The 27,035-nt window shown below is 36.0% G+C and overlaps 1 long non-coding RNA gene across 1 annotated transcript in view; it reads right to left on the bottom strand.

Moving 5' to 3' along the window:
* Positions 1-9,498: 9,498 nt before the first annotated feature.
* The window catches only part of LOC125318620, a 44,361-nt gene continuing 26,824 nt past the window's right edge, over positions 9,499-27,035 (bottom strand). Inside the window, exons 3-4 of the long non-coding RNA XR_007200454.1 lie at positions 14,004-14,059; positions 9,499-9,661 (exon numbers count right to left, since the gene is read on the bottom strand). This is a non-coding gene — a long non-coding RNA (uncharacterized LOC125318620). The remainder of the gene's footprint in view (positions 9,662-14,003; positions 14,060-27,035) is intronic.

Here is a 27,035-nt window from a genome sequence, read left to right as displayed (position 1 = left end):
AACGAAAAGGCAAATTGCAGTGAGACAAAAATATACCAAACAGTTTGGAACCTATTTCAAATCCTTTTTCTAGCCATATATACTGAAATGTTTGGGTAATTTTATTTATTTATATATTTTATTAATTTATTTATTAACCTAATAAAGTAGTCAAGAAAATTAGTTTGGAGGAGCTAGACTTCAAAACTATTTTCTAAACAAATCCTTGATTAAGATTTGTCTACTCTGCATAACATCATCAATAAAGATTTGCTATATGCATAAGATATATTGTGAGCTTTTCAAAATCTATCAGGTTTTGTTTTGGGATTTCAAGCACCTAAAAAATTATAATAATTGTGGGCTGAAGTTCAACAAATAAACATATTTCTATTGTTGCTTTAAAAAAGATAATGTTATTGCCACTTGAAGTAAAATTCATAAATGAATGGGTGATTTTTTTACTGGCTTGTTCATGTTCTCGACGTGTTGGACTTTTGAAAATTCACCTTTTTTTTTTTTTTCCAGTGACACATCCTTGGCTAGCGCCATGTCTCAAATCAGAGTAAAATGGATGCATTATTAATAAAAAATTACAGGGAGTGTTTCAGAGGGATATGTGCAACATATATTTTAATCTTGAAAAATGCAAGGTTCCCTCCCTTTTGCCCTCTGCCAGATCTTGTCCCCACTATATTATGAGTGATGCTCCACCCTAAGTAACACCAAGGTCAGGCAAAGTCTTCGTCCTGTTTTAGCTTAACAACAAGCTCAGTTCCACTTCTGGAATATCCTTGCCCACATGCAGCTCATCAGTAGATCATCAGTCAAAGACATGACATTACTTTCATGTGATTTAAAAAGTAATAGCAAAAATCCTCCTCCTTTAATTACAGACGCCAGAAGGCACTGCTCATGTAAATTCAGTCCTCAGAGGACCATCAGGACTGAGTGGTTTGGCCTGTGCTCCAAGTGCTAAGCAGGTGGATTGCCAGGGGAAGGGAAAGTATCACTTGGGCTTTAGGCTGGCAAGCAACACAAGCTGCAAATGCCCCGAATCATGCTTTGCACTAGAAAGGGGATAACTGCATTTAGATGCCTGACCGTAGGGTCCCTTGAAACTCTGTAGCATTAAGGCATGGCAGGAAATCCCCAGCACCTTAGGTGTCTGTTGATGAGCTACCAGTGAGCTTGGGAGCACTGAGAGTGCTTGGTACTTAGTAGTACCCACTCTGACACTCTCCTGCCGCATGTTCTGCATCCCTGAGAGCTTCTTTGTAAGTCTTCTACTGGCACAGGAGTGGCAAAAGAAGTGGATGGCCAGGTAACAAGATTGAATGGTTACTCACAAGAAATAGTCTGGTTTGAGTTTGTTTATTGGTTGACAATGTATCTAATGTGTTTGTTCAACAAAACAGGCCATATTTTGTCATACATGCATGGAATTTGCTGGAAAATGAAAGTTCTGTCCTCTAAAAATCTCAATATTTTCTCACTCTTTTGTCCTGCAAGGAAAACAAATGTTTCAAAAATCTACAGATCTCCATGAAGCTAACTTGGTCCATGCAGAGCCATAGGAAGAGCTGCTACTCCCACCTACTCCTTCGATTATTCAACAGGACAGGATCTAGGGGTCGCCTCTTACAAGTCTGGGTGGGGATTTTTCCCTGCTGACAGTGGTTTTCTGGTTAGGTCTAGGCATGCTCTTCTGGCAGGCTCTGTCCCTTCAGGCAGGCAATCTGCTAGCTGCATAGGACATCATGCATAGAAACCCAGCAATCTCAATAGCACTGTGGGGTGGTCTTGGGTTTTTCTCAGCCCTAACCCCTTGAGGCTTCAGCCTTTTCTTCTTGGCTTTGGATCTGCACCTCAAAACCTGGCTTGGTCAAAGCTTACACAGTAAGTTTAATGCTAAAGCTAGAAAAAGATTGATGTGCTCTGAGTTTAAGTGCATAGTGGTATCGTGCCCTAGCTTTCACTTCTACTTGTAAGATTTGATAGTCTGCAAAACAGCAACAGACCTGATGCACTTTTCATGCATGTGGAAAGGTAAAGAAAGAAGGTAAAGAAACAAGGCAAATCCCATTGGGTGGACAGAATCCTCATTTTCATGTGATGAACAAATTGCCCAAACAAAAAATGAAACCTCAGTTAATACTAGATTTCTGTAAATAGTCACAAAAACATTACAATTCTAACAGCAAAAATAGTGTTTAAGTATTTTTGTGTTGTTTCACTGATTTTTTCAGTGATCATATTTCAAAGTTAATTAAAGATTGAAGAATAACAGCAACATGATCACTTCTTGTCTTTCGTTTGTGTGTTGGTACATGGCAAATCAGGTTAAAAATCACCTATTTGAGAATTGAGTTCAGATTTTCTAACCTTCAGCATTGCAGAATTACTAGACCTTGACTGCTACCACAAATCTGAAATTACCACCTTGCAGGTATGCACATTTGGCTAACACTTTAAATTAAGTTTCTCAAATAGAGATTTAATTTAGTTTTAAGAGGAGAGTTATTGTATGCTAATTAAACACCAAATCATTCCTAAAAAGGTATTTGCTGAGATTTAACAGCTGTGTAATAGAACATCCATGTAGTTGTTCACCTTACATAAACAGTCTCTTAATAATCAATGGAAATTCAATTAAGGTTAAAAAGATCCTAAGGAAGCTCAGTAATTACATGTATATGAATCAGCATTTAAGGACCTCCATTTAAAGTGTTACTAGCAGTTTAATATTTTCTTATATGTATTGAAATTTTACGATATTATAATATTTTCTCTCTCCTTCTTTCCTTCCCAGTAATGTAACTTCTCCTTCCCTCATATCTGCACAGCTTTCCTTTTCCCTCTTTAGTCTCGACTGACTGGTGATCAATATTCATCTAAAATTACTCTGTTTCTTTTTGTTGCCAATTCATTTATAAACTTTTCAATTACTATTTAATCTGAATCTAACGTGCTTCTGTTCATTTTCATTCTGTTTCATTTCTGTTCATATGCTTCAATATTAAGCATAACTCCAAAGGGCAAGTTCTAATTTCATGCATCCAACAGTGTTGCAAAAACTGATCAGTAAGAGCACTGTCTGTACATATACTTAACAATTTTGGCAATCATAATATATCAGTACATTGCAGGTCAAGAAATATCAACTATTTTCCTCAGGAAAGGAATTTTTCATGTTCTGTTCAGAGGTTAAATACATGTATGCAACCAAAGACGGAAAAGTGTAAAAATCTGATTTAGTTTTGTTTTAAAATAGAAAGCAAAAATGGGAAAGGCTGGGGCAGGTGTGTTCCTGCATATCTGAAAAGCGTGCAACATTGCCTGAGTATTTTTTAATTATTAGGTGGTGTTTGACAGGAGTGTGAAGTAGAATTGAGATTGCTTTTGAAACAAAATAATAAACACTTTTGAAGAACTTTCTTTATATATTCTATAAAATATAGGAACCTAATAGTTCACTGAATTGGGTTGGAAAATGGGGGTTTTGTTCTGTGGGAATTCCTGACGCCTGGAACTTTTTTTATTCTGAATTTTATCAAAATTCTACAAATTTGAAATTCAGATTTCTGGTTTTTTTTCTTTATGCTGTCCTAGTGGGTCTGTCATTCTTAACTTTGAAGAGGTAAACAGGGACTGAAGAGTTAGAAAAGCCTGACTGCCAGCTAGAGACCCCTCTGCAAAGTATACCTGAGAGGTGTCTTAGGGATTAGAGGAAGGAAAAGCATGTCATGGCTCTGCATCTTGCTCTGCTGTTGCTATCACTGGTAGGGCAACCCCTTGATTGAGGCGTTTATACTAGTTTCTTAATGGATTTGAAGAGGAAAACAAAAATATGCTTAGCACACTTATCAGTAATATATCCACCATTAGGGGCTACCTTGGTGACTTGCATATGGAGTGGTTTTCATCCTTGTGGAAGACTAGGAAGGAACGATGTTCTGCTCTGTACAGCTGGGTTTTAAGCACTGTGTGCTATTTAAATACAAAATAATTGTTGAAATGTGTCAAAGGAGTGAGTGGGAAGATTAATTAATTGCTCTTAGTAGACAGACTTTTATGTTGCATGATGGATGGAAATCTGTGTTGAATGAGGGAATAACTTAAGTGAAATGCAATGTCTCTGCAAATTCTTCACCCAGTTCAAGAATGGAGCCCTTCCAAGAGCAGAGAATTTTCAAGAAGTCAATAGCTTATATTAAAATACTGAATGATTTCTCACTGAACTTGATCTTTAATGATAAATTTTCAAACACAGGAATTAAAGGAAAAAAATAAACATAAAATTTGGAAAAGTAAACAAAAATCTAATGTCAATTGGAATAGTGAGAATCTAAATGTGAGTTCTTTTTTTGACAATGTAGCTGCTGCTTTGATTAAGATTTCATGAAGTATTCCTTTGTATGAATGAAGTCATGCAACCTCTTGAGAACTTTAACAAACAAAAATCAATACACAAAAACCAGGCAGTTTATAATTTAGTAGAGCCCACACAACATGCACAAGCCCAACAAAATAGGGACATGAACCATTGTTTAACTGTATATAGCTGTCAATGCTCCAGCTGAGAAGAACTCAACCAGTGACTGTGCTACTGGACTTGGGTCAACCCTAAAATACTGAAAATATCTTTTTTGAGAATGCTATGTTAAAGGAGAAAAATAAGTGTCTCTGTGTTGGTATTAAGGCTGTAAGAATGCAACTAGAGTGGAAAAACTGTCAGTTTGGAAAACAACTCCCTTCTCTCTGTTAGCATTGATTTCTGGAACTGCCTCTGAGTTATATGACTTTTAAAGCTCTAAAACATCTTTGCCACCTCTGGTTTGTGTTGGGAGATGGAATTTGAAGAGTCAAATCCCACAAGAAAGCTCTATTTGAAGCACTTCCAAACCAATCTGAAAAAAAACCATAACTTCAGAGCGTTCAGGATAGCTTTTCATAAACATCAAAACATTTTTGTTCTGTCTACTGGCAACTTACTGAAAGTGATTTGAGGTTAAGTCTTCAACAGTAGTAACTTAGAGAAATACCAGCATCAGATTTTGTGCAATGTTTTGGGTGTTGTGCATGAGGAAACAAGAATAAGTCCACAGAGGTACATTTCCATCTCAAGTAATCTGTGACATCAGTCTGTGGTCAATTAAAACAAACATGCATATGTTGAATTCATTATTTGTAAGAATCATCTTATGTGAGTATTTCTGGTTTATATTAAAGTGCTTTGGACCCAAACTTAGTTGGGGGTTGATATAAAATGCTGAAAGGTAAATAATTACAAGAGTAAACACAGGAAACGTATAAAGCCTTATGAAATCACTCATTTGATTGCTCATCAGAGTACTGCAAATGTAGTGTGGAGGACTTTTTTTCCTCATAGACGTAAAAGTTGAAAACTGATACATTTGCAAAGGATGTCTATGTTAGCTGTATATGAATATTTTAGCAATGTTTAAAACATCATAATCCTGAAACTAACCTATGCAGGTATAATTTTGTGCAAGAATTTCCTGCAGCTGTCAGATCCTTTAAAACCTTCCGTTTAAGTTGTATAAGTACTTCTTTCCTGCTGTTATTCTGTCCTGGTGTTATTTGTCTTCTAAACACAACATTGAATTTAAGACTTTGTTGTCCTCTGTGATGTCAATTTCCTGTTCCTCTTGTTCCTCCTCTTCTCTGTATAATGTGGAACACATGTTTTTGGGTTAACGCTTAAACTCTTGACTTCATCTTTATTTTAAATGAAGGGACATGAATCTACTCATTTCTAATCCACTGTAGGATAGCATGGACCTGAGGGTATGTGAATTGCCCTTAAAGGAAATTTTGATTTTCATTTATAAATTTTTTATTCAGAGTCCTGAAACTTTAACATCATTGCCTAAAGTGTGCTGAAACAAATAATCTCTTTCATCCTTTCCTTTTTTTTGAATCATTGAATGTAAATTTGTTCATAAATGTACATTCTGTCTTAAACATATGGAGGGACGGATGGACGGATGGATGGATGGATGGATTGTTGTATCCTTTGGTGTTTAACTATCTCAATGAATGTTTCACTCAGGTCAATAAAACCTTAAAAAGACGTGCCCTTACTGACTAACCAAGAAAAAACTTCTTTGTAAGTACCCACAATTGCTCTCTGGAACCCTTAATTAAGCACCTAAATTATGTCTCTCTCAAAAGGGTGAAGCACCTGTGTCCCTGAGACGTCAGCAACATTTGCCCTCTGCCAAGCCCTGTCTTTGGTTTTACCAGTGGAAAAAGAACTCTCTTTGTTGTGTCTGTCTTCACCATGTGTGTATGATAATTAGAAAAGGACCTTAAATACGATTTTTGGCTACACATTAAAATGTATCACCATATTTCTGGAAAAAAATTAATTAATAGCTCTCATAACTTTCAGACTTGCATCCCTAAGCTTCCAACTCTGCATTGAGATAACTTCATAAATATAACCTGACAAAAGTGTTACTTCAAAAACAGTGGGAGTTACAGTTCTACATACATTTTGAAATCAAGCCAGTGTTACTTAAGTGCCTAAATGTGGATTTAGAACTCTAGCTTTAGGCATCTGAAATCTGTGGCCACATCTATTTTAAAACATCCGCTAACATCAGGAGGAGTAATTCATGTTTATTTGAGGTCTGAATTTAAATGTCTCAGCTTTGGGTTTCCCCCTTTTCTTCCCCATCTCCCACAACTGTGTTTAATACTTCAATCTACCTACCTCAGCCCATTTTTAAATAGTATATGAACTAACAAATAATAGGCAAATTGATGTTAATCTAAATTCTGTTTCTGTGACTAAATATTGTTTCTTCTGAATTTAAAGAAAAAAGAATTGAGTCTATATACAAATAATGACAAAAACATATATTCTCCTTACCTGTTTGTTTATTTATTTATTTCAGGAAATAGTTGGAAAGGGGTATTCACTTCATCTTTTGTTAAAATTCTGTAATAAAAACTTTGCAGTCTTATATTTTAAAACAAATTTTACCCTTATTTCAACTCTTCTAGATAGAAGCCAAGAGGGGTGAGAGTTGGAAGAAGGTGACTAGGTTAGTTTTTGTGTATATATATATGTGTATATGGGTGTTGTAGTCAACTTTCAACCTATTTAAAGCTTTCCACAATAAAGAAAGGAAGACATGGATTTTTTTTTTTTCTCCTGAAATTTCATGAAAGAAAAAGTCCATCAGCATTAAACTCTGCACTTTAATATTCAGAGCATTCACTGTGGGTTGGGAAATTTCACTTCCAGGTATTTGTCCTGGTATATTTTCTGTTTTGTACACCTTTCAGTATAAAATGTGCCAGAAAACACTGAAGTACATGTTGAAAAAGAAAAAGATGTGCTTGGTTGCTTAGGTGAGAAAAAAGATTCTAGGATTTGGCTCACAAACGAGTTTAGGCATCTCCCTGCAGTCTTGAGTGAGATGAAGTGCTCTTATAGCCCGTAAGAGATTCCAGAATTTTAGTAAATAAAATTTCTTTAAGAAAATACGGTTGTTTGATTACTATGTAACAAACTGCCCCATTTGATTTGTAAAAAATCTCTTCCTTTTGTATGTGAATCTTGAGGCTGTCCAAGAAAATTTCCTTCAAGAACATCCAGAATATATCAGTACAGAGTAATACAGGAATTGCTACTTTTGTTTTGATGGTCCACATTTATCCATAATATCCGTGATTTTGGCATGATTAAGAATCGTTGATTTTTTTCTCCAGCATTACTCTCTCCTTTCCTCTCTCCCTTCCTCCCTCCCTCCCTCAAAAATGTTCTACAAGGTTATTTCATCATATTCTAAGATCAACAATAAAATAGTGATCTGACAGCTAATTTTGCTGATAAAGTTATTATATCTTTAATTATTATGACTTGTTCAAACAAGATGTCATTAAAATGAACATTTAAATACATTCTTCCTTTCACATGAGTACTGCCAAATAAAATTGTGTTGAATTACACAGTTTCAGTCTTGGCAAAATTATACAAATGTAATCCAATGTATAGCTTTTTATATCATGTGTTAATTTTTTAAAATGACAGTTAAATAATTAAATTGGAATGTTAACAGCAGAGGTTCTTTCTCCTGAGAAAATTGCATTGCCATTAATCTCGCTTCTTGCTGATGTTTTACCGACAGTGTTATCAGAGGTCTAAAATCCAAAGTTGAATAAGGAGTTTTAATTTTAACTTTGTACATTTTAGAGCAATAAAAATTCAAGATGTTGCTCCAAACTTCATCGTAATTATGCCACATAACATTGAGATTTTAATAATGGACTTTATTTAATGGCTCAGTGAATTCTGTACACTGTGGACTAGAGTTGCATACACAATGCAAACTTTAATACACTTCTGTCCAATCTTAAGATATTTTAAGCTCTGAAGACCTGGAAAGCTTTGTTTTGTTTTTAATTTTAGGTTATTGTAAAGGAAAATATTGTCCATCTGCCAAAATTTACATGATGAATTTTACCTAGATGATGAATTAGTAGGGAGTTAAAAATATAAGACAGTTCTTTTAGTTTTATTTTTTGTTCACAAAAAGAACTTGGCCTAACTAAGGCATATGATATATTCTAAGAAACAAATTGCATAGCAGTAAAAACGCTCTGTATAAATATTTACTTGTACAAGATGCTTTTCACTGTGGCTGTGTTTTATAGGCCATGAATGAATTAGTTCAACCAACAGTGAAATGTCATCACCTCTAGAGTAAAATGTGGCAGTTTTTTAACAATGTACATAAATGATACAAAACAGCATACAGTGAATTAAATGTATTTAAGTACTTTATTTAGTTGCAACTTAGAGAATATTTAAGTTGGCATCATGTATTTATTCAGTTTGGACTTTGTCCAGGTTGCTGCAGTTAACAATTTTAGCTCTTGTGAAATGTGCCAGGGGATATCTAATTAGCCCACTTGGTCAGCACCTTAGATTTATGTATGGTGCACAGATAATACCACCAGCAGCATCTTAGCGCGGCATTGATTCAGTGCAGAGCCAGAGTGAATAATACCACCTACTGAGTGACCAACACCACTTCCTACAACAGCTGGGTTTTCCTTGGAGGTCTTCCATCCCAATTACACAGCAGGCCCAATCTTGCTTAGTTTATGAGATCTGACAAGATCAAAGCCCAAGGTGGTATAGCTACAGACTTATACTGTCTTGTGTATTTGGCTTGCTAGCAAATTTATGTCAAATACATGTATCGAATGATTTCTAGTCAGATGCATTGTTGTCGTGTGTGTGAATGTAGGAAAGAAAGAGGAAAAAAATTATTCCAAAGCTAAAACCAATATTATACACACACACACACACACACACACACACACACATATATATATATATATATGTTTGGAACAGTCACAAAACCTGCCTTCGTCTTCTTCACCCTAAAAGACTCTTCAGGTCTATTCTTTCCATCAACATTGAGAAAAGAGTGACAATTTCTATTAAATGTTTGTAAAATTATTTTAATACACATGTAAATTTTCTTTTGACAAGTCTTCTTTTCAACTCGCTTTAAAATAACTGTTCAAAGCATCAGGACAGTCAGAAATGGAAACCAGCTTGGTCATCTAAATGTATGTCCTCTTGCAGATTTGTTTCTTCTGGAATTAATGCAGATTTTATTAGTCTTCCAATACACTGCCAAATGAACAGAAGGAAACATTATTCATTTTCCCTCATAATATCCATCAGACGGTTGTGCTGCAAGCAAAGTCCACTGGTGCTCTTTCAGGGGTTTTTTTAGTTTATAGGTGTGGTTGAGGACATTGTAACAATTCCACCCATAAGCAATCGAGTACCAACTATTAACTCACTTTGATAAAATTTTGCCCTGTGCCCAGAGAGGTAGACTTTGGTCTACAGTGTGCAGCTACAACATGTCTGTCTCTTCTAAGGAGAATATATTGGAGCACATACTCTTGTGCAAGCATATCTGTGAGAGCAATGCACACAGCTCATGGAGGCTGGAAAGCACCAGTAGCCTGTCAATTCAGGAGTACAGGAGATATTTGCTAAATAACCTCTCATGTGGTCAGCCTCATAGCCCAGCCACAGGTAACATAGATGGGGCCTGTATTGACAGCACTGAATTTTTATTTTCCAATCTCCTCTTCCATGTATTTGAATCTTCTGTGAAAGCCAAAGACAAAATTATTTCCATCTGGTATTTCCCAGGCTCATGGAAGAAAACAATCAGCTAACAAAATGATTGGTAATACACTTAGCATTTCACAATGGTGCCCTTCCTTATATATCAATATACATTTTCACTTTCCCTGTAGGATTTGCATGTGACAGCTTCAGTACCCTGATTCATATAATTTTTACCTCAGTAATAACCTGCCTACTCCCAGACTCTGCTTATAATTCTTAATTGTTTACAAGTGACTATAATGAACTAGTGATGAAGTTTCTCTGTTCATTGTTTATTCCTTGTGGCAATGAAAGCTGACTGAGAGACACTTCTTTGGTATTTCTTTTCAACCTTGAACAGCATACTAATAGGCAGGTGGATTGACAGGTAGACTGATATTGGCAGGGGTAGGGGAAGGGAAAGATTGCTTGACAGAGCCTGTCTTTATGGCATGTGCACAGTGATCTCCAAAGAAGGTATGTTAAGTACCAATTCCTTTAGTTAAAGTCTTATTGACTCTTGACCTGTGTTTCAGTACTTATAGCTGACAATATATATATATGGTGCAGAATTTCAGTTTTCATTCTTAATGGGGAAAGTATCAGGGCACTTCATCTGCTACTCTTATTAGTACCCTCTGTGTCTCAGCAGCTTTTAAAAATATGTGCAGCTATTATAAAAATTGGTCTGGTTTTAGGTCCAAAATTCAGCTACATTTAGAATGTTAATTTTACTTTTATTGTACAGTAATAAGTCGCTATCCCTTTCTGTTGCCACTATGTGGCAGATATGCATTTGATCATGTTATAGAATCTATGCATAATATGTTTCAGATTAGCATATTTCACCTAGCTTAAAAAGCTGCTGTTCAAGAGGTGGGATTTTGGGGTTTGGGTTGGTTTTGGTTTTTTGTTGTTTTGTTGGTTTTTTTTTAGTTTTCAAGTGGAAATGTTTATTTACAAAACTCAGAGCAATCCCATCCACTGGAAAATTATTCTTTAGCTCAAATTTCCTCTTCTCTCTTATTCTGTCTGCATACTCAGTTTAAAAATCCTCTTTTTTCTGCTTCAGAAAGCTGGATGTGAGAGTAAGAGGTGCTTGGGAATCTGAATGCTCAACAGTGTAGGCCATAAAGTATCTTTGCTGGCACTTGTGAACTGAACTGGGACAGCACAGCTGGATCTGAACATTAATCCCTCAATAATTGATGATTAATCTATTAAAGTTTAATGGAGAGTTGATAAGTAATGGTCTGGCTGCCATGTCACTTGATTGTAAATATAGCAAGTTGCCTGGAAATATGTTTTCTTCTTTTGTCCATCAGAAGCAAACATAGAGGAAGGAGAAAGAAGGAAAGAGAAAGCTAGATGGAAGGAGAAAATATGTCTGTGACAAAAGTTTGGGTCAAGGAATCTGTCTGTACCATGGCAAGCACAAAGCACTGGTGGCAGTCAGAGAATCACACACACAGGCAGACTCCTCATGTGAACTGCCGTGTTGCAATTCTGTGCCACACAAGTCAGTTCTAGTGCACTCTGTTACCTGACAATATCAGGTTGAGCATGTTTAATCTTTTTCAAGTACATTTTTGGAGCAGTAAATGGGGTTTTAGACAGGAAGAAAACCCAACCCCAAACCATTAAGAAGAACAAATCCCTTGTAATAGGTAAGTTTAGTTCTTTATTTCTTTGAGAAACTGTTGGAGGTGGAGGATTGCACGTCAGCGTGAAGTGGCAGTGTCTCAGTATGCTATTGAAGAGCTGCACTTGATGATTCAAGCATGTGTTTAAGGAAGTCTTAGACAACACGTGGCATGAGAACCACTTTTAGCACAAATAGCTGACATTTTTTGTTTGTCAGTGCCCTTATATGTGCAGACATTACACTATGTTGTGGTCTTAAGTCTCCTTCCAGAAGAACAAGGCTTGCACAACATGAAATTCACCAGTATGGATGAGACCAGTATCTTCCATCACATTTAATTTTATCTCCTACCAATCATCCCATTAGGAAATGGGAATTAGGAACATGTATCTGTTCCTGTGGCAAACCACCATCAAATACATTTGTTGTATTTGAGTATTTGTCACATTGGGTGCTATAAGATAATTTAGAACATGTTTATCTTTCTGTGGCAGTTTGGGTAGATAATAGAATGTAACTTGAAATTGTTTCATCCCATTCATCTGATGTTGCTTATACTACCTGGGTTGAGTAGGATGCCTGACACCCAAAACCAGCTCTTAGAGTATGCAAGTGGATGACTCATATTAGAGGTGATGCATTGTTTGAATATTTCTGTTCAGAAACGTAATTTCTAGTTGTATACTTTTTAACTATGAAGCAAGCATTTGTTACCCATCTTCTTCATTCATTTTTTTTCATCATTCTGAGGGAAAATGTCTTCTAGGACAAAGCTCAGTACTGGTGTTTAGCTATATTACAGATTGAAAGTTACTTGAATTAAATAATTTTTTTAACTTAACTATGCTTAGCTTTCCTCTTTTTAAAGTTATCCTTGATGTATTACAAAGTTTTATTTAATAATACCTGAAAAAAGTTAAGCTATAAAGATTATGGAGAGTTAAAACAATATTCCCAACAGTGATAGAGTGACCGGGAGTTGTTAGGCTGGTAGAGCTTTTCACCATTTTATTTCTCACTGTATTTGAAAAGACACAGTGGTAAGCTTTAAAGCAAGAAAATTAATAAGAAAACAATTGCATTCTCCTTCATTTATATGAAGGAACAAAAATAATTGTTCATTTGACACTTGGCTATAGCAGTCAATAAAGAACACATAATCTTTGGTTTGCTGAAGCCATTTTATATGGTTTTATAATTTTATAATATGACAATTATACATAGAATTAATATGTGATAATGCCACAAATATTTTAAATGTACAGTTTAGCATTAAAAAATATTGTAAATTTTCTGTGATTTCAGTTCTGAGTGCTGCTAGGATAATGGAGAATTCTGAATGAAAAGCAAATCCAGCTGAAATATGACAGATTAGGTTATGATGAAAGCATGAGCCTAAGTAAATATCATGTGCTTTAGAAGATTACATTTTAATAAAAACAAATATTTTTAAAGATACATATAATTCAGAACGGAAGAAAGGATTATGAATGTATATTTATATCCAAATGCATTGGAGAAGAATTTTTTAAAGTCTATATGACATGATTGCAGTATCTATAGGGAAAAAGAGGTTCAATATCAATCTTGCTGTTGTAACTGAGCGAAGTCATGTACCAAGGTCTGTTTTATGTGTCTGAAGAGGTGGAGAATTTCTATTCCTATTAATCATATACCTCAGAGTATCTTAACATAGAAAGTAAAATAAGATGTTTGACTTGTAAAAGTATAATTATAAATGGAGATAGTAATAAATTTTTAGGCAATGATTCAAAGAAATACTATTTAGTTAAACAGAAACAAAGCTCTAGAATAGAACCTCACCCTGGTATGATAGACAAACATATGTATATTTACCCTGGCTTTAGATATATCAGAGCATTTATCTTGTAAAAAAAACCAAACCAAACCACAAAACCAGTTCTGTGCTTGTAACTGTAAGATGGTACGAGCATTCCAGGCCCTCTTTAATAAAGTACATACCACTGATAAAAAACCAGACATTTTGTGCACTCCTCTTCCAGCATGTTAGGAAGCACAAGTACAGTACCAGGCACACAGTTACCTGTTCCAATCACTCTTTATAACTCAGGACATGCCAGCAGTGATTCACCCTCCTCTTTGGGCTCACTTGCAACATTCAGTCTCAGGGGGACCAATGGTCTGTTCAGGAGACTGAGTCCAAGATATATTTAGGCTTACTTGAGAATTTCATGCAGTCTGTATTCTGGCCTTGTCTTCAAGTCTCTTTTTTACTCCTGTTGAGTCAAATAATAATAAAAGCTTTATTCATGAAGTGGAAGGCTGGAAAAATTTGTTTTCATCTTGCAGAAATATTGCATCAAGATGGTGGCTGTGTGAGTGAAGCAATAACAGATGCACAAAACTTGTTGACTTATGTAAGACAGAGAGAAGGCCAAGGACAGATTTGTGGAAGGAAAGCTCACTAATTCAGAAATACATTTGGATTTGGGTTTTTTTAACCTCAAATCTTTTGTGTAAACACCAAAAACAATAGGTTACATTGGATTGGCATTGGATAGGCATCAAATATCTTATTTCCACCTGAGCAATAATTTTCTATTTTTTAAATTATTGTTTTTTATGATATCTAGTTTGTATGTAATGATTCCCATCTTACAAACCAAACAATACCTACACAAGTTGCATAACATTAATCATATTTAAAAATAATATAAAATCTTCATACTTAGAAATGTCTTTGCAACAACTTGTTCCAAAGGGAAAGGTAATCCTGTTACAGACCAGCTACATAGCAGCTTGAAAATGTCTGCAATAAAAATCAGTCAAAGGCCAACCAGATTCAAATGCCACTGCTGGAAAAGCAAAATCTATAAACTGGCATGTGGGTTCTTCATCTGCCAAGCTTGTCCCCTGAGTAGATAAATTGTCTGGCTCCTGTGCATGAACTGACAGGGAAAACAAACCAGAGCAGCCTATGTTTGACATCACCAGTAACATAGTAATGTCAAATCCATCTTCAGTGGAGTATGAAGACTTCTCAACTCTCACTGATCACCTGTGAGTCTGAAAAAAATTCTGAACTCAACATATGTCTGATTTTTGGCCTCCCATATTCTAAAACTGTTATTGTAATGAAACAGTTGAACCTTCATATGGATTTCAGTAACCTTTCCTTTTTGCTTTTTTTACATTTTGTGGGCCAAAGACTGTGGAAAAGGATATTGTTCTTTATAAAACTGAGCTTCTGCAGAACTGAAATTTGGATGCTTGAAACCTCTACATTTGAAATCCATCAGTGTCATAAAAATCCCAGGTTTCTCAAATATGAAGGTAGATAAAATTTCTGAGACCTACTGTTAAAGGAGGTTTCGATAAGACAGGAAAAAAACACATCCAATTTCTTTCCAATGGGGATTGAATTTCTTGTATCACATGAGTAGTGACATGCTTCCAGACCTTTGGCAATAAGTTACCCATGCCATATACAGTCATGGAGCTGAACTTCCCCATGGGAAATATCTGTATTAGAAGCCGTTTTACAAAAGCAGAACATTAATTTTTCATGCAGGTAGTTTACATAGCCTTTCTCATACAATTAAAACTTTGAGGGGGAAGAAAATATCTTTTAATCATTAACATCACAGCAGAAAGAAAAAAGCTTCTTTCTAACATGGTGAAAACAGTAGTGTCAGCAGTTACAGTCTGCAGGTCTTAAAGCTGGCCAGGATTTGTTTATGTCTTCTCTGCCACAGGAAGACTTTTTCAGAATCTCAATTCTCTGTCTGCAAAGAACTATCTGATAATTTCAGTCCATACCTTTTCATGAATATTATCTTTGATCACTTTTATTTTTTCTTCTGTCAGTCCTTCCCTGCCTAAATTTATCCTAGTTGATAGTAGCCTTCTGAGCTACTTCCTTGTGTGTTCATCCTTTCTTTTGCTAGGACAATGGCCACAGCTCTCTTGGTTTCCAGCTACAATATAGGTTTGAGTCTCTGTGCTCTGGCTTGAATTCAGCTCTTCTGAATGTGCATGGCATGAATAGATAATGACATTTCAGATCGGTTCTCCACAGGGCTATGCACAAAGACATTGATGTCTACCCATCCCAGAATACATCTACCTTTTTTCCCTTTTATCTCCCCCTTCAGTACATCAGGTTCATGTTGTGGTGGGTAAACTAGCACTGGCCTTCTTCCTCACTTGCTTAAAGCTTGATACATCCTTTGTCTGTAGCACATGTTCCTGTTAAACCCTAGGGGTGAGGTTCCTGTCCTACGAACATTGGAATTTCATCCTTTTCCCATTACTCTTCAATCTTCTGCATTTGCTAGGCTGAGGAACCAATCAATGCAAGTGTCCTGATCATCCTCTGTGTAGACCATGTTTTCTCAATTTGTAACACCAGCTGTTTCAGGAACAAAGCATTGTTTTTATCAAAATCATTTATAGAGCATCCAAGCAGCTCAATCAAAAGGCTAGCCTTAGGTTTGTCACCATTTGATCCAATCATTTCCCTGTCAGTAAAATTTACTGCTGTCTGTCTTACATCTTTTACCCCATTTTTTACTATCTCTCAGCTTCTCTAGATACTTCATAATTTCTGATGTAACAGCAAATTCCATATTTAACTAAGTTCTTATTTTAATGCTATTATGAAGACCTAGGATAAAGGGAAGTGGTTTAAAGTTATTTTGTTGACTGAGGCAAATTCTTTTTCTTTACAAGAGGAAAATGCATATAATAACAGAGATGAGTTATTTAATTTGCTTGTCACACACTTTTCTCTGACTAGACACTTTAGCTCTGTGTTCTGGTGTCTGATCAAGCCCTGTTTTATTGCATTCATCTTTATTGCATGCAGCCTCACAAAATAGTGCAGCAAAGGCTCTCTTCAGGATCCCGTGATTTTCAAGAGAAAGTGGCAGTATGAGTATCTGTTATGTGTCAAGAGCCCTTCAGAAGATTTAAGATGGAGGTAACTTAAAAGTAAGGGTTACATGCTTTTCCTCTCTTGAAGGAAAAATGGTGACATTTAGGTATTTGAAAATAAGTAAATGGGGTAAGTAAATTGAATTTAAGGGAATTTCAGTAAGTTTCATTGAGTCAAAATTCTTTTTTTCCCCTTGGGGGGATAAAGAAAAGCCAGTTAAAGAATGTAGTATAATTGTTTACATTTGAAAAGAGTTTTTCAGTGCCACTTATGACAGGTTTTACAGTACAGGCTTTGGTAAAAAATACAGCACTGGTTCAAATATGCTCTAGTTTTTCAAGTTCGCTTTTTAAAATTTTTACAAAATTATGTGATAATATAAGAAAAAATATGTATAAAATATATCTGGGAATTATCATTGATGTGATTCCAGTACTTCAGCACATTATGTTCATTTCATGCTGGATATTTAATACCATTCGTGTAACCACTCTATAGCAAACTATGCAAGTTTTCCCTAAAACAATACATTAAACCAGATTTAAAATATGATTCTTTAAAGTGGGCTGTGACGAAGGAGGAGTGATGCAGATGGAGTTATGTTACGTCATGGCAAGATGTGTTTCAGCATGTCCAATAGTAAAAGGATATGTCAATTCTTATCATTAACTGTGAACTTTTCAAAGGAATGACCTGTTCTCAATGCTCTATGAAGACCCAGGTACATTTATGGAGCCATATAAATGCATCAGGATAAAATGGGCTAGGTTGGGGTTTTTTTTTTCTTCACTTTGGATTGATTACCTTAAACTATTTTCTTGCTAAAGCATTCAATTTACTTTCCTCACTTACCAGGAAAAAAAAGGGTAAATTAACATATTGAAATTGCGGGGGGGCTTGTCTCAGGATTGCAGACACAATTGGTTTTCCCTTTAAGATTTAATTTTCCTCCTGCTTACCTTATTTAAGAGTTCCACTATTAGCATTTATATACTAAGTATTAAGGGCTCTACTAATCTACCTTGTGAAATACCTAATTTGTTTAGCTTCAGTGCACAGAAGCACAAGAGAGTTAACATAGGACTCTCATATAAGTTTTACAGCTTGTGACAACACAAAGCACCTCTCAGATGTTAATACACTGTGGGGCTTTAAACCTCATGCATTTTGCAAATATGACCTGAAAACAAAATTCTGCTTCTTATAGGTTTAAATACTCCATTTCTTTGAAATTTGTAAGTTAAAAATAACTAGAATTTTGTTTCAAATATTAATGACATACGCTTGCCCAAAAGTCCTTAGAAATAATTTTTTTTCCTGTAAAATATAACTTACTGGCAAATGTTAATGTTCATTTATTAATTTGTTTTATTGAAAGGTTAAGATGCCAGAATTTTCATAATTTATGCGGACAAATCTTCCTCATGATTTTAATTTAAATACTTTTTTTCTGGAGTTTTGGGTTTTATCAAATTATTTGTTTCCTGAATTCTGAATATGGGACTATAATGAATAAAATTAGGAATCTAAATGAGCAAGCCTCAGATACCTGATTTTAAGTGTCTAGTTGAAAAAAATACAGGCTAAAAATTTTAAATGCGCTTTTAATCCAAACTATTTAAAAGTAGAAAGGTAAAAAGAATCACGAGGTTCAATTTTCAGATAGTTTAGGATGTGATTTAGTTAAAGACAAAAAGGGATGCAATTATTCAATGCACTAGCTTATTTTATATAAGTAACGATTGGGCCATGAAATATTTCTCCGGACTTATTCCAGGAAGCTCCTCAGCTATATATAAAAAATGTGCAACAGTTGCACCACCTATTTTCTCTTTGGTTTCTATCTCCAAAGAAGGTAGAAAAATTTATTGTCTTATATCTGAAAGTTGCCAAGCATACCTTCCTTTGGGAATCATCTTCATTACTGTAATTCTTAGAAGCTCAAGTCATGGGCCAATACTCCCTGGTGCTAGTCACTGTACAAACAAATTATGAATAGCTGTGTTTTTTCTATAATGCCAGCCAAGACCAAATTAATGAAAATAAACAACTGTAGTTGTATCTGCTACAGACTAAAAGCCAGCATACTAACATCATTAGTCTTCTGCAGGAATTACAGCATGAAATAAGTAAAATGATGCAGTGAATTGAGTACTGCAGAAGATCTGTTTCTAGACGACAGAGCACAGTGGCAATTTTTACATCTTAACTTTGGTATACGCTACCTTGAACTTTATGGTTTCTATCAATGCTGATTTTTCAGGGTTTTTTGAGCAACTGTGACTTTCAGGTTACCTTGATAGATGAATGCACGCTAATTTTCTGTGAATGTCCTGGCAGGACTAGAGACGAACCACTTAAGTCTCTGAAGCCACTATCCTGCCCTGCTCCCTGGTGGAGGGAGTAGAGAAGGTGTCCCCAAGAAGTCAGCTTTAGCTAGTCAGATTATGCATAGTGGTTTATGGCTCATACACTTGTGATGAAGCAGAAGATGACATCTGATGTCATCTTTAAAATGCAGGTTAAGTTCATTTGAAAGAAAGCTATAAAGCATAACTTAAGAAAGGCTCTGCATTCTCCCAGAGTTTATAATCATGAAAAGAAATCAGAACAAAAGCATAAGTAGATTGAATTATAGCAGGTAATTAAAACAAAATGCTTACTATGTTAGTCTTGTCTGCCACTCCTACTCAGTCAGAATGGTATTTTATTTAATAAGCAGTCTTATCAAAGTGGGTTGATTGGCCATTGAGTGAGGGCTGTTTTATAGGAGGAAGCAGCAGAATCCAGTAGGTGATGAGTAAAATGTAATGCTTAATTCTGGTAGCTTGCTAACAATTGAGCCTTTGGCTACATCCAAAGATGCTCAAATATATTTTGGTAGAAATATATATTTTCTATCAGCTTGCTGGTCTTTTTCCCCTTCCTGCTGAAACAGTTGACTTACATACTGTTCAGAGGTCTTTTACTCAGACACAGAATGACTACTTAGTTTCCTTTCTCCTTTTTCCATTGGGTAGACGTGAGAAGCTACCAAACCACAGGTAGATCTATCATGGGCTTTGGAAGTTTTGTGAGTGTGAAATGCATGAAGTTGTCATCCCTAACCAGGCACACAGGTAAGTACTCAAGCAGTATTTTCAGGTACAGATACACGTTAAGAAACAAAGGCCTAACACAATGTGTTCCTGCAGATAAATTCTTCAGGGCACAAAGATGTCTAATAGGTTCTTGTAGATAGATAAGAGTGAACACATTTATTGTGAACTAAGTGCTTGCCCCCTTATCTAACGTTATCTCTGAGATGCTTGTGCAGCGTTAATTGTTTTTCTTCTCACTACTGATGTATTTGTTTAGTGCAAAAGTGCACCTCCCATAATGTTAATTGAGAAAATAAAGGAATTATGATGAATTGCATGCACAAACTCCATCACGCCTTCTGAAAACTACATCAGAATCAACAATCCCGTATTTCATAGCAGCGGACAGAAAACAGATTTTCAAGTCATTAGTAAAACAAATGCCATCATTTTCCCTCTAGGAAATAGCTGTACCATCATGCCAAAGGAAAGGGCAGTTTTGATGGCTAAGGAATATTCAAGATTTGCATTGAAAAAGAGATTTGATTTCCAAATGAACAGCAAGAGTATTTAATGCAGAGGACTAGAGTTTTGTATAATAGAAGCTCCTTTTAGGTAAATTTTATAAAAAAAACCTGTGAAAAGTTATAATAATAATATGTACCCTTCAATACATTCTGTTTCAGTGAATGTGTAAGTGCCTCTGAATCATTTATGCATACATGCAGGAAACTGATAAATTTTGAGCAAATTTAATTGAAATCACCCCTGGAGTGAGTCTGAAGGAAGGATTAAATTTAATGGTCTCACGGAGTGTAGTACTGTAGCGCTCCACTGCCAACTCTGAAGTCTATATTTTTTCCCAATAAAAGATTCTATGCCTCAATCAGCACATGAATGTGAGTTTAATCACATCTCAGAATGAAAATGACTTTGCTTGTGCAGTAATGAGACTGAAGGAAGACGTTGAGATAGACAAATCACAAAGTTTGGTTTCACTTTAAGGGTGTCATACTAAAACACAGGATTTTGTCCCACATGATTTTAAGTGAGTTGCCTTGGATCTCAAGCAATATGTCAAGGTACTATTTAAAAAATATGAATAGGGATGAACAATACAGGAAAATTTTGGCATGTCACTGAACCTGCAGTCCTGTCAGTGGAATGTCCTGGTTGTATCTGGGTGTAGATACGTCTTCAAACATTCATCATCATCATCTTTGTAGTATTCATGATTTAAAGATGCATGGTCTCGTCCTATATCCCTCATTGTGTAGTCTTTTATTTCTGGCAGCAGCTTTTGATGGCTCGTAGCACAGTGTCTTAGTAGAGTATTGTATCCTCACTTCTACTGTAGCACAGGAGAATCCAACACTGTTAGTACTTTACTGTTACAGGGGATAGATATTCTTTTATTTTATTATTATCCTTCTTAACTATTTCTAACTCTGTTGTTCTTCTGATCTGGTTCTTCTGTGATGGCCCTTAAAAGTAAATTTCTCCTAGCTAATAACTAATTGGATTCCAGTCTCTGGTGTCCAGTATCAAACCCGGACCACCGCTTCACAAAAGCATAGGGGAAGATGATGTCTGTGAGAAATGTGCTTTGACCATTTAAACAGTCTGTGGTCTGAGCTCTGGATTTTATGCAACAGCTAACTACTCTGCTAAATTAGATTGTAGTTGTGGGGAGCATCCAAAAGAGCAATTTTTGCTCTCTAGTGTAACTATACCTCAACTTCTCTTGTCTGAAATCAAAATAGCAGTCCCAGTTCTTTGTAAAAGTATTGTGAAGATAAATTAATTAATCTATGCCAAATTAAGATAAATTAATTTATGTGGTGAGGAATGCCATGGAAAATGCTCATGAGGAAAGTAATAATTCTATATTCAAGAAGGGCTTGAGTTAGAGCTGTGTGGAGAATTGATTTTTCACTTCATTGGCTGACCTGAAAAATTGTGGAAAAAATCAATTTTGGACCAACCTGAAATGATTTTCTCTCATTTTTCTCATGGGAACATAAAGATAGGAGCAAATAATATATAAGTTTTATCTCAAATATAACATATAATTTGTCTGGAAGTAAAAATTTCATTTTAATCTTAACTATTCATATCTTTTTACCAAATTGCAGGTAGGAATTTGAGGGAAATCATCCCTTCCAGCCTAATTGTTGAGAGTTTGTTTTGAAAATAGATTAGCAAGTGTTGGGTTTGCTTGTTTGTTTGTTTGTTTAAGCCCCTATCCCTCATTCATTGATGAAATGCCGTTGCGGGCGAAAAAACTGTGAATAAAATGGGGTCTAGTTAATAGCTGTGATGAACCAGGTTTGGTGGACATGCAGATGGCTGTATTGGCTTAAGCACAAAAATCACCTTTTTGTAGACACAACATCACCATACTTCAGCATCTCCTGCTTTATTCTTCACAATTTTGAAAATGCCTTCTTCACCTTTTCACAGTCTATTTCAAAGTCAGTGCTGTTTAGGCAGTCGCCTGTTCTCCTTCCCAACCACACCTGATCAGTGCAGCTGTCACTTCAGTGTAAATACTTCACTGTCCATTAGATAGGTGCCAACACTGTGATACATTCCCAGTGCCATGACAGTAAAGTGGCTTTAGACATTATGAAATAACACCTACTTAGTTGATGGCACACACCAATTGCAGTATGCAGCCATACTAACCTGGGAGGTTGCTGGTCAACCAGTAGCTCTGTCAAGGAGAATTTGGTATGCCACCCATTTCTAGATGATGCATCTGTATGTCATCTATATCCCACCCAATCAGCAGTGTGGACAAGCAAAAGAACTTCAGGGCATCTCTAGTCTGGAAAAGTTCAACCTGAGGCTGACATTACACTCTCTCACTGGTAAAAGACTGTAGTTTCAAATAAATACTGTAAATATGATGAAAAATATGCTTTAAACAATGAGTGGGTAAAACAAAACACTAGACAGCTGCTGTTAAATAAGCACTATTTAAAAATGTTGCTAATGACTATGTAAGATATAATAACTGAATACATATTAGGGAGATGTAATGAAGCAGCACAGGAGACAGGGTTCAAGAACTCAGAAAAAAATATCTTTATGTCCTACTGTGGTTTTATCTATGGCTGCTTATTAGAACTTTTTGGAGTCTTGCTAGCTCCTTTTGAAATTACGTACCAGCATCAAAAACTTTGTTTCTCTGCTTTTTTGGTACAAGAGAATTTTTGTTCTAATAATTGGAAAAATAGTGCCCTCAGTATGAAGGGCTCTCTATTCTCCACTGAGGGGAAAGGAATATATTTCAAGGTCTTCTCTAATAACCTTATTGCACTGGTACTAGTGTTTACACGTATTATGCATAAATTATATAAACATAACTTTGTTTTACAGTTGCATGTATATATGTTCACTTTTTGTCAGTACTCTCACCATTCGTAGCAGTATTTTGCAACAGACAAATTTGTAGCTTGTTTGGATTTTATCCTTTAGCATTACTTGTAAAGAGGATAGCAGATTTAAATAATTCTTCCATATATGTATTTTTTCTTGAGAACTCCTCTCCTCTTGGTAGTGTTCAAACAGATCGAATAGAACTGTGGCATTTATAAATGTTGATTGTGTCGAACTCATCAACTAGAGACAAAGAGCTGTGAGAAAGGCTGTTGAGCACCTCCATCTTGGCATTCTTGATACACAAGAATCCTTGAAACAAGAAGCCACATTCACTTTGAGTGGCAGAATCTGTGTAAAATCTGTATAAACTTTCAGTCTACCAAATTACCGCACCCGTTATCCTCATAGGCTGGGCTACGCAGCCTCCTCCCTGCCCCAGTGCCAGAGACAGACTCCTAGCTAGCACCAGTGTGCTGTGTAATCCGCGTGGTCTTCACAGATTGAAGAGCCACAGTTTAACTGCAAGTCCTAACTGTTATTTTCGTTGCAAGTGCTTGTCCACAGAGAGTTCTCTTGAGGTGAACAATTCTAAATATTTATGTTTCAAACTGAACGGAGGCTGCATGTTACAGTCTGAATCTGATTCATGCTATTCCCTAAAGTTCTAAGATATGCAAGAGAATGAATGATTCTCTGTGTAAGGAGATGGAAGAATTAATGAGAAAATATTTTTCCACTGATCTGGAATCCAGAGAAGAATTCCAAGGATTACGCTTATATTAACCTTGAGTTGACTTTACTGTCCTTCAGGCCTACTGACCTGAAGAGGCAAAGAACTACCTGGACTGAGCTCTGACTTACTTTAGGATAATAGGACTACATCACAAAAGTTGTCAGTCACCTGCATTGACATTCACTAAGATGGAGTTCAGGGAATTTCCTATATCCATGTCTCTTTTTTCCCCCAGAAGATTAACTGCAGAAATCGCAGAATGAAGAGCTGTTGATGAATCCTTTAGAGCAAACTGTTTATATGAATAATAACATATTATTAGGATAAGTGGAATTAATCAAAGAGTTCTAAAGGAACTTACATTTTAAACATGAAAACTACTGATATGAGCTATCGATTTCTTAGATGGAACAGAATATTACAAGAAAAGAAGGTGTCAAGGTTGAGACCAGTCCTTAAAAATAACTCCAAAAGAGAATTCAGGGATTTTTTGGTCAGTCTCCAGAAATAAAAATATGGACTGATTTTCATAGAGGCAAATCGGTAAGCAGGAAAATGTCCCTTAACAACGCATTAGAAGATGCTGGATGGGGGAATGAGGACAAATATCTCTGTTGCCTGGTTTGTCATTTCAGAGACAGGATATAGGGCTGAATAAGTAAAGGTCTGTATCTGCTGGGAGGTCATTCCTCTGTATCTCTGGTATCAGACCTGATTAGTCTCTACAAATCTTTAAAATAAGTAAATTAAAAGGTAAATACATTTCTAGACTGACCTGTGACTTGTTCTGGGGATTCTCTCCAAATCAGTCAGGCATCCTAACGTAGATGAGCAATCGCCAATGTGGTGTTTAGTGAAGAAGAGGTGTGAACATATAAGTGGGTGTGCTGGTTTTGTGCTGGAAAGAGTGTTGATAACACAGGGATGTTTTTGTTACTGTTGAGCAGTGCTGACCCAAAGTAAAGGCCTTTTCTTGTTCTCACCCAGCCCACCAGGGAGGAGACTGGAGGTGCACAGGAAGGTGGGAGGGGACACAGCTGGGACAACTGACCCCAGCTGACTCAAGGGACATTCCATGCCGTATGGCGTCATGTGCAGCATATAGATATGGGGGAAGAAGAAGGCAGGGGGGAACATTTAGAATGATGGTGTTTGTCCTCTCAAGCCTTGGAGCTATGGTGTGCTGGAGTCTGCTCTCTGGGAGATGGCTGAACAGCTGCCTGCCCATGGGAAGTGGTGAATGAATGCCTTGTCTTGCTTTGCTTGTGTGCATGGCTTTTGCTTTCCCTATTATATTGTCTTTATCTCAACACACAAATTTTCTAACTTTTACCCTTCTGATTCTCTTCCCCATGCCACCAGGAAGAAATGAGAGTGTAACTATGTAGGGTTTAGATCAGCTGGAATTAAACCAAAACATCGGACTAAGGGAAATTGTCCTCTGCTGGTAGTGTAAAACCTGTGAAAAATCGTGAGAAAACTCCCACAGATCACATGACTACAAAGGAGAAAATAAATGTCCTAAAACTTAGAATTCTGAATCTATACAGCTGATGCAGAAAAGGAATTGTGATTACTAAGGACAACACAAAGAATTTGAAACAGGTAAAAATATTTTAATGATGAAACTGTAACAAAGCATCCCAGATTTTGCAGACCAATGTAATTATTTAATTTCAAAGACAGCAAATAAATTTTCAGTGTTTCAGGTTTACCACTAGCTCAACTCTCAAGCCACTAAATTCATAAGCCAGACATACTGTTTTCCAAACAAGCTAGTTGGGATTTTATGGCTTGCTGAATAGATTCAGAAAACCATCCTGTATAAAGTTCCTTTATCCCTAAAGTCATTTAACTTTATGCAATGCTTTTCTACAAAGTCAATCCAGTATGTGAGTTCCTACAGAGAACACTAATTGTCTATGAGCTAGCATTTACACAAATAATTATAATAAAAAAATTAGGTGGTGGTTTACTGAAGGTTATAATGGGATAAGTTGAAAGAACCTCAGAATTGCCTTTAATTGGTTTCAGGAATAACCATCTGAGCAGGCTCACTTCTCTTTATTTGACTCACTGACTAAGAGTTGGAAAAACTGACTTGCACTGGCAGGCTGGCTTTGGCTGCCAATATAAATCGTTTTGGCCTTGTTTTAGACTACCTTAGACTTTCTTTTCCTTGGTAACCCTTTCAGATGACAAATACTAATGAGACTGAGGAGTAGATTTAACACTTACCCTGGCACATTTCTTATTAAACTGTTCAGAAAAAAAGTTCTACTTCTCAGATCTTTAAGTAAACATTCTATTGGTTGCTACATTTTTTAAAGCATGCAGTCGTAATCACAGAATCAATATTTTGGGTTTGAAGCAACCTTAAAGATCATCTAGTTTCCACCCTTCTGCCATGGGCAGGGACACCTTATTTATAGTGCATATTAGACTTACTTGTTATCATTTTATTTTCTTTTCTATTAGAGTTTTTAAGAATTTGGTTGTCATGGCCTTCATATACTTAACACTAAGCTTTAATTAATATCACAGCTTATGAAACCACAGTTCTAGTAATTTCCATGCAAGAAACAATAACACATAAATTACATCCTGAAGCTTGGTAGCATTTTATGTGTATATTTTAAAGAGAAACAGCTGTAGATCTTTTAACTTAGCATTGTAACCAAATAGAATTTTTGCACTTTTTTTCCAACTTCACAGGAAAAATCATAGAAGAAGCTGACAAGTCAAAAATATTTGCATGATCTTGTATCCTTCCTTATGACAAAGAGCTAGAACTTTTTGGGGAAAAAAAATGGAATATCATTCATCAAGAGCTATTAAACTTTTTGTTTGGGCCTCACAGACTGTTTTCTTTGACAAGCCAACTTCAGCATGAAAAGAACTCATCAAACAAATAAACAAAGGCAACTGTAGCTTTCTTATGTTTTTCAAGTCTAACATACTTAAGGAAAGTTTAAGCTTTTATTCTGAAAAAAGGTGTCTGTCATGAAGTGTGAGGGTTGAAGTATCTCTTGAAACAGGAAAGGAAGTGTCTCAGGTGCACAGAGGAGAGATTTCTTTCAGGGAGAAGGTTATGGGATCAGTGCTTTTCCTCTGAA

Source organism: Corvus hawaiiensis, chromosome 30 (assembly GCF_020740725.1).
Source record: "Corvus hawaiiensis isolate bCorHaw1 chromosome 30, bCorHaw1.pri.cur, whole genome shotgun sequence".
NCBI lineage: Eukaryota > Metazoa > Chordata > Aves > Passeriformes > Corvidae > Corvus > Corvus hawaiiensis.
This window is presented reverse-complemented; position numbering and strand designations above follow the sequence as displayed.